Genomic DNA, 9,556 nt, shown 5'->3' on the forward strand with positions numbered 1-9,556 from the left:
ACTATGTTGCTTACTCAACATTATAGTTAAATAACAAAACTAATTAGAATTCCATATTCCCAGCTACTAGTCTAAGATCCTTCTTGCTAGACAATCATATTACAATGTTTGTGCCAATGCCCATCTGTGAGAACTATCCCATCAATTTAATTTTCGTATGGGTAAAGACTCACCAAAAGATACCACAAAGCTATCTGAATGAAAAAGGAGGAAAAAGATAAATAGAGGAAGTCACTAGCTAATAGCAAAAATAACAAGAAATAGGAAATTAAGTGTTTCCCATTATACAATGATTGGTACCAATATCCCTTCTATATTTTGGAGCCCTGGAGCAAAGATCTGGTTATCCTGACCTAGTAAGAGTTTTGTTGCCTTTGCTGCTTTTTTCTGTACCATAACATCTAAAAGTTCCAAACCCAAGTCTTCATAGATGCATGACAGAATGTTATGGTTACAAAGGAGAAAATACTCTATTTTTGTACAGCAGTCTCACCCCTTACTCATTTGAAAGCTGACAAGGGCAGAGACCAAGTTGCATATTTTCCAAATGTTAGACTCACTAACACAGAGTGTGTTCCTGCTTTAGCATCATTAAATTCAATGTAAACATTTTATTTCCAGGAATTCACCTTATAATGTTTCTCAAAAGTGGCTTAGGGCTTAAGAATACAACAGAACCATCAGAAATAAAAAATGTTCGTTAAGCACCAATTATATAATTGGGTTCAGACAAAATCAAAGTATTTCTTGCCTTCAAGGAACCCACAATCTATCAAAGATAGAATATCACAAGTTTATATCATACTAAAGCGGAAAAAAATCCTGGCTCTGGAATTAGGAGGGGATTCAAATCCCACTTTTGGTGACTACTGTGTGCTTGACTGAGACCCAAAGAGCTTAAATGACTTTTTCAATTTCCTCTTCGGTAAAAAATAGGGGGGGGGAAACTAATGGTCTCCAAAGTCCCTTCCAAATTTAGATATATACTTCAAGTAGGAAATACATAGAAAAAAAAACATGAAGTCATTTGGTATGCTTTGGCAACAAGATAAGTAATCAAATAGGAAGTAGTCTTTAAAGCTCTACAAAGAAGAGGGTGAGGAGAATCCATGGATAAGGCATAACTTTATCAAAGCTATCCAGTGGGAAGTTATAATAGCCTATGTGAAGAAGAACAAAAAGCCCAGTCTAACTGGATTTTAGAAATCATGAAGAGTTAATGATGCATAATTATCTCAGGGTACCTTAATTAACTAGAGGAGTTTTCATTCCATCCTAGATTGAGGAAAGCTTTTTGCTTTTCATGTCATGGACCCCTTTAGCAGCATGGTGAAGTCTTCAGAGACTTAGACCAGTGCTTTATTACCTACATTCAAAATTGAGAGAAATACAATCAATTTTTACTAATTGAAATTTAGTAATTTTACACTCTTCCTCCACCAAGTTCATAAATCTATCCACAGACCTCTTTGCAGAGTGAGATTCGTGAATCCCAAGATGAGAACCTGTCTAGAGGTAATAGGAAGTCAAGCACCTTTGATAAGTTTCTTCTCCCCCCACCTCCCCTCCCTTACCCACCTTCCCACCCATTCCATCCATCCTCAATTAAAATGGCTCTGGAAAGTCAACAGAAAATTCCATTTTTTTTCCCCCTTCAGGATCCCAGGCAGAGAAGGGACTACAAAAGCAGGGAGCTCTAGTGCACTTTAGCTGTTTGAGTACCCTAATAGAGGCTCTTTGGTGAAATAAAAGATTTCCAAAGCCATGACCTTAGACATTTCCCTAGGAAAAAGTGAACTTGAGTAGGAGCAAGAGAAGGCAGAGGAAGAAGGAAGGCAGCCCACAGGGCCCTCCTCTCATTGATTTTGTGATATAGCCTCCTGTTTTATCACTCTGTTTATTGAGTATACCTGCACAAGAGAGCTTGTGCTCTCAGGGGACCCTCCACAGCAACTCTCCTCCCCTGCGCCCTCCTCATCAAGGATGATGGACTCATTCACTTCCATTCACCCTGTCAGCAGCTTTCCCAGCCCTGATGTAGATGGATTGCCAGTGGTAAAGGCAATCTGGGACACTTCATTAATACTGCATTCCCCATTAACAAGCAGCCCCAAGCCAGATACTATAGAGCAACAATGTAGAGAGGGGAGGTTCAAAAGAAAGAAAGAAAGAAAGAATAATAAAAAGTGAAAGAGAAAGAAAGAAAAATAAAAAGAGAAAGAAAGAAAGAAATAAAAAGTGCGAAAGAAAAAAAAAAGAAAATAGCATTGCTTCCCCTCACTTTCCCTGCAGAAGAATGAGCATATTGAGAGTTAGATATCATCTCCCCTCAGTATTCTATGTGCCCCTCCCTAAAATAGTGAATATAAGATTTAAAGAACCAGTCTTCAAAAATGAGATAAAAAAAATGACTTGAGTCAAAGTCAAGCATAGAAGTCATCTGCTAAGTGAGAGGCCTATCTTTCCTGAGCCCCTCAGTCATCATCCTTGTTACTTCTCACATTCTGGGGCTTCAGTTATCTTTGTACATGTTTCCTCAATAGAATGTAATCTTCTTTAAGACAAAAACTGATTCAATTCAAGGACACAATCCTGGTCTTTCCTTATAGTGCTAGTGAGGAAATCATATTTACAAAACTCTAGAAATACTATGTGAATGCCGGTTTTCTTGGATACTTAAAGCATTTGTGAAATGTTTTCCATTAATTCTAATTTGAACTTAAACAATCCAGCCTGGTAGACTTCAGGTCTTATTAGTCCTATTTTATAGAAGGAAAGTTAAGAGATTTGACCATCATCATCATCATCACAGTAAATTACCTGAGTCTGATTCCAAAACTAATAGTATCCATTTTCACATGGTTTTGTTGGGGCATACTTTTACTTTCTTTCATAGAGTTGAGAGGAGGTCTTCCAAAACTTATATTATAGAAATAAGTGGAAGTCAGTGATAAGGCATGAGAAAGGAAGCCTGGGACCTAACACTCAGAGTTGTGATCTGTGGTGTTCTCTTCTTTTCTAAAATATGATGGTTCTCTGGGAGCAGGTTTCTTGGGGAGGTTTCTGGAGGCAGCATTAGTTTTGGTTCAATATAATAATCACCTCAAATGCAGCCAGCTGTTAAAGTAGTTCTTTATTGTCTCTTCCAAAACAGCCCAGTTAGCTTTTTTTGGTTCGAGAGCGCTCATTGCTAGTTTTTTGTCTCTGCCAGCTTCTACCTCTAGCTCAACTCTGATTCCTAGCTTTCTCAATCCCCTCAACTGACTGTGACTCACTTCTCCATCTCTTCAACTGAATCTTCACTGACTTGTAGCTCTCAATATCTCCCACTGACCCTTTCTGAGACAGAGCTTCTTATATATGATCTCTTAAAGGTGTGAACCCAAAGGTTGATTCCTCCTCAGAGAGAGTGGGATCGTGGGAGGTGTAAACTTTGTGACTCTCATACTGAATACTGACTTGTGAATCTCCCAAATTTGTGAACTAATGTGTGAGCTAATGTGGGAACTCTCAAAGGTGTAAATAAATATTGTGTCTATCAATTCTATTGACTTAACACCTTGTTTCAAATTCTGGCTCATAAGAGTGATAAAAACTTAGAGAATCATTGTTCCATGTTAATCATAGCCTATGGCATCATAGAAATCATAAACCACTGCTGCCATTTTATAGGCAGGAGCTTTTCAATTTAGAGCTTGTAAAAGCAATTAGGAATTAGCTCAGCTACTTATAGCTAGTATAAGTAAGGAGCAGAGAGAGGGAAAACAAAAATTAAGCTTCTAATATTAGTTTATAGAGCAATAACATTCCAGTTCATTAGAATAAGAGAAATTCACAGAAATACAGAATGTCCTCTGAACTGATAAAGAAAAATAAGCAGCACCAGGAAAACAATGAATATAATGAGTATAATAACCAGAGAATAAAACAAAGCTAAATGCTTTGGAACTGGGATGAATCTAAGCCTTGGAGAAGAGATAAATAAATGTTCTGCTCTTTCACAGGATGTGGAGGGAAAACTAGCTGTCTACAAGGCAAAGTGACAGGCTAAGTCCTTTTCAGGACTAAGCCCACTATGAGATGCTTTCTCCCTCCTCATAGCATCTTCCCTTTAATGGCTTCTTCCAAATCCCTTTCCTTGTCTATTTTACCTCTTCCTTTTGTCTGTAACTTCTCATAAATAAAGGTAGCTTTTGGCAAAAAAAAAAAAAAAAAAAAAAAAAAAGCCAGGTGACTTAATGGATAGAGTGGTACACTTAGGAAGAGGCTCTCATCTTAGGCATTCACCATCTAGATGACCCTGCACAAATAACTCTTACAATTGAGGAAACAGACCACAGTATAAGGAAATTGGACTTTGAGGCTTTGACCAAGTATGAGGACTGGGTTGGGAGGATTAGACTTGCAGGAGGTCCTGAATTGGACCTATCATGCACTCCACCAAAACTGAGTCTAGCTGGGAAAGGCAGTGATCCCAAAAACGAAGGCATAAGTGAGGTGCTACCCATAGAGGCAATATCATTTTTCCACAAAAAGTATGAATTTCCTTCAGGATCCGAGTCAATAGGGATTCTAGAAGACTAGAGGCTAGATTATGAAAAATTATGAATAGTCTTTTGAATGTGATAATTGTAGAGGAAGAGAATAAGAGGAGGCTTGTGGAAAGCATAGCATCACATCAAAACTTGACAATCTGTGCTTTGCTTTAAACGTGAAACACTTTTAGGAGGATGAGGACGTCACCAAACTGCAGCTTGAGAAGCATCCAATTGGAAATCAAATTAAAGCAAGAGGATAGGAAGCATGAACCAAGTTCCTTCACTCATTTTACAACATGGACAGGTTTTTGAAGCCCATGTTGGAGGAGCTGGATCATTTAAGATGCTGCCTGGCAACCCTGACAAAGAAAAGCATGAAGATCCTACTCTTGCTGTAAGAAAGGAATTATATTGGAAAAGATGCATTATGTAAAAGGGAAGATACCTCTTATCTGTCTTGGAAAAACTTATAGCTCTATAAGACTAGCTCTGACAGCTTCAGTCAGAAGCAAATTGGTTGGAAGAGCAGAGGATTCAGAGCCTGAAAAGAGTGATTGAAGATGTATTGACTCTGCTCTTGGCTATAGAAGCTTTTTTCCAATACAGAGATAAGTAAGCTTTGGCATTCTATTATAATGAAGGCTATCAAGAGATATTGCTGCAGAACCAGATTATACACTTCAACAACAATACTAGATGATCAATTCTGATTGATCTTTAACAATGAGATGAACCAAATCAGTTCCAATTGTTCAGTAATAAAGAGAATCATTTATACCCAGTGAAAAAACTATGGGAAATGAGTGTGGACCACTGTTATTATCTATTATTATCCACTTGCAGTTTTGTTTTCCTTCTCAGATTATTTTTACCTAAAATCCGATTTTTCTTGAGCAGCAAGATAGCTGTATAAAGATGTATACATATATTGCATTTAACACACACTAACATATTTAACATGTATTGGTCTAATTACCATCTAGGGGAGGGGTGAGGGCAAGGAGGGGAAAAGTTGGAACAGAAGGTTTTGCAAGGGTCAGTGTTGAAAAATCACCCATGCATATGTCTTGTAAATAAAAAGTTATAATAATGATTAAAAAGAGAGAGAGAGCTATTGCTTCAGTTTCATGATTGTGACCCAGTTAATGAAACCTTACTACAAGACGCACAGAGAGCTCTTTGAAAGTATCCATAAGTGAGGGGGAAAAAAAAAAACTTTAAGGGCCAAGCACACTTGAAACAAGGTGTTAACTTGTGTTATCAATTGCACTGAGTTATCTAGTTTACATGTACTTAGTACTTAGCAGGGTGATATTGAGTTCACACCTATTCAGTATAGTGGAATGATGTAATTATGATAGAGTATATAAGGGCTGAGATAGAAGGAGAAGAGAGACTGGAAGATAGAGACCCTCGTGGTTGCTGTCCTCTATCCTTCACTTCTGCACTGAGACCAAGGCCCATCTGAAGCTCCCTCAGAAAGCTAACCAGGCCTCTGGAGAAGGAGACTGACTGAAGGAGATAATTGGATTTGGACTTAATTCCCGATTATTCTCGGGAATATTCTGCTGAAACCAAAGCCCATTTGGAGAACCCTCAGCAAGCTAGCCAGAACATTACATTTTGGTCGGAGGCTCTACCTTGTATATCGGGTTCCTCTCCTCATAAATTTGTTGCTACATCCGGAGGAGCGAAGAAGAGGTCGCTTACGTTTCCTGCGCTGACCTGCTTCAGGTACTGCAGCCGCCGCTGCCGCTATTGGCATCATGTCGATCCCGTGGCTCTTCACCAAGAAGCTCCCCATTCATTGCATGGCTGGGGCCGTCCCGGTTTGCAATGAGAAGGGGGAGATTTCAATGGAGAAAGTGAAGGTGAAACGTTATATATCGGGGAGGAGACCAGACTACGCCCCTAGGGAGTCCTCAGATGAGGAGGATGAGGAATTTCAATTCCTTAAGAAAGCCAAGGAGCAAGAAGCAGAGCCCGAGGAACAGGAAGAGGATTTACCCGGCGATCCCCGGCTTCGGCGTCTACAAAACCGCATCAAGGAAGATGCGGAAGAAAGGTTGGCCCGCCATCGGGAAATAATAGAGCCTGAAGTGATAGGAAAAAGTGATTCTGAAGAAGCAGGAGATGCAAGACAAATGGAGCGAGAGGACAGTGGGGAGGAAGAGGAGGAAGAAATTGAGGAGGAAATTGAGGAGGAAATTGAGTGGCGGCGGGCCATGATGCGAAAGCGAGCACAAGAAAGGAAAAATGAAGAAGTGGAAGTCATGGAAGTGGAAGATGAAGAGCATTCTGGGGAGGAATCCGAATCTGAATCCGAGTCGGAGTATGAAGAATATATGGACAGTGAGGATGAAGTGGAAGTCCGTCTCAAGCCAGTCTTCATTCGGAAGAAGGACCGGATAACAGTTCAAGAGCGTGAGGCGGAAGCACGGAAGCAGAAGGAGTTGGAGCAGGAGGCAGAACGTCTGGCTGAGGAGAGGCGCAAATATACTCTCAAGATCGTGGAAGAGGAGACAAAGAAAGAACTAAGCGAAAACAAACGTTCCGTGGCTGCCCTAGATGCGCTCAATTCAGATGACGAGAACGATGAGGAGGAATATGAGGCATGGAAAGTTCGGGAGTTAAAAAGAATCAAACGGGACAGAGAGGAACGGGAAGCGAGGGCGAAGGAGAAAGCAGACACTGAACGTATACGAAATCTGCCGGAAGAGGAAAGACGAGCTGAATTCCGAGCAAATGACAGAGTTATTACCAACAAAGCTGTCAAGGGCAAATACAAGTTCTTGCAGAAGTACTATCACCGGGGTGCTTTCTTTATGGATAAAGATGAAGAAATATACAAGAGAGATTTTAGTGTTCCCACCCTGGAGGATCATTTCAATAAGACTATTCTTCCCAAAATTATGCAGGTTAAGAACTTTGGACGGTCAGGCAGAACCAAATATACCCATCTTGTGGACCAAGATACCACTTCCTTTGATTCAGCTTGGGGTCGAGAGAATGCCCAAAATACCAGGTTCTTCACAGAAAAAGCAGCTGGGGTACGAAATGTATTTGAAAGGCCATCTGCCAGGAAGAAGAAGAAAACTACTTAGAATTCAGTCACTTACTTCCCCAACTCTAGACAAATGGGGAAGTTTGTTTTTGTTGGCGTTTCCCCCCCCCCAAGATTGTTCAAGGCAAAACCTCTTTTCTGGCACTTTTTGAGCCTAGCATCCTTTTTATGATTCCAAAGGGACCCTAAAATGAAGGACTGGAAAGAGGACATTCTATCTTTGACCAGCCTGGTCTACTAAAACCAAGGCTAGTCTGGAGACCGCCAGAAAGCTAACCCAGACTTTACAAAAAACAAACAAACCAGAAAAAAACCCTGCAATTTCTTTTTGGAGTTTGGGCTGGGGGAAGAGCTGAAAGCACAAATTGAATTGTAGGAACAAGAGTCAAATGTCTGTGGTAAATGGGCAGAAATTCATGGAATATGTGACAGAACAGTGGGAGATAAGACCATTTAGAAAAAGAGAAAGCAAAGCAGGAGAGTGAACATGTTTTATGGGAATGTACATAGACTTCCTAGGAAGAAGCTAGGCCTGGGATCCAAAAGAAGGGGCAAAGTTCTCAAGCCATTCTGGAAAATATTTTTCTGGGAACAAAAATCTGAGTAGCAGCCAATGGGAACATAGCAGAATCCTTGACTTTGAGATTCTTGGCCATTACTCCTTCAGAGAAACTTCTAGATTTGTTTATTTCATTACCATTATCTCACATTGTATTATGGCATGATAATTAAGTACAAAAAATGTATTTTCAGAGATCTATTAAAATATTAATAAAAATGCTATAAAAACTAATTGTTTTTATGTTTTTAAAGTATGTGTTTTTAAAAGCTTCTTCTAGGTCCAAATCTGACTTTATGGTCCTTAGTACAAATGATGCATATACTGTCAGATGCAGTTGTTTGAGTTTTGCTTAACTGTCTAAAGCACTTTGTAGTTGGAGACAGAAGGCAGGTTCAAATTATAACTATTCTACTCACATCTGGGTAAGATTTCTAGAGTTAGTTTCTACACCTGAAAAAATGAGTTCATTAGGGTAGGTGACTTTTTAAGCATTTTCTTTGGAGAAAGACAAGGAAAATAACTGATTCTTAATCCAAAGAGCATCAAAATGTATTTGTTAAAAAAAAAAAAAAAGTTTGTCTTAACTATAGGGCAAAATTTTTAAAGGATATAACAATTGTCAGTAATAAGTTCTCTGACTGACTTTGAAAGCCTTCATAATCTGGATATACCCATTATTTCCTTCTATTCACAGTTCACACATCTCATTCTTGTTAATATCTCCCAAGAATAGACCTCACTGCTTTCATATATTTAATCTTGTTTTTCCCTTTTAGGGGGATGCACTCTACTATCTATATCATTCTGTTTCAGGCAATTCCAAATATTTTACATAAAACCAACTCTTGTTCCTTCACCCTCCCCTTCTGTATGAAAAGGCCATACATTTTCACAACAGAAAATAACAGAGATCCCAAAGTACCTGTGACTTAGTATAGTTTATTTTGTTTGTTTTGCTGTATGAAAAAAGTGTTTCTATAACCAGGAACAGAGGAAAAAAGCCTTTCCGCCATATTATGATGAAAACTATTAAGAAAGTTTGTTCCAGCTTCTTGATGTCAAGATGGTATAGTTGAAACATTATGAGGTACACAGAGAGCCCTTTGAAGGCTAAGGAATTGGAGAGACAGTTTCAGACCTTTGACAAGATTTCACTGACTTTCCTTGTGTGTGCTTTAACTCCATCTCTTCCTGCCCTGCCACCCCCAAGGGCAAACTTCCAAGCCCAAAGATCAAATATAATCCCTATCTAGGTTCTAATAAGTGAACAGGAGCATTGAGCTGAACAAAACTAGTCAAGACTGTTCAAGGCATGATGTACCTGAATGACATTTTCTAACTTTTGGCTTTACTAAGAACAAATATCAGCAATCCTCTCTCCTTAGTTAAGTC

The 9,556-nt window shown here is 39.3% G+C and overlaps 1 pseudogene across 1 annotated transcript; it reads left to right on the forward strand.

Moving 5' to 3' along the window:
• Positions 1-5,710: 5,710 nt before the first annotated feature.
• LOC100921838 lies at positions 5,711-8,731 on the forward strand (annotated as a pseudogene). Its single transcript, XR_001120547.2, has one exon. The product of XR_001120547.2 is annotated as a microfibrillar-associated protein 1 pseudogene (transcript).
• The last annotated feature ends 825 nt before the right edge of the window (positions 8,732-9,556 follow it).

Source organism: Sarcophilus harrisii, chromosome 1 (genome assembly GCF_902635505.1).
Source record: "Sarcophilus harrisii chromosome 1, mSarHar1.11, whole genome shotgun sequence".
NCBI lineage: Eukaryota > Metazoa > Chordata > Mammalia > Dasyuromorphia > Dasyuridae > Sarcophilus > Sarcophilus harrisii.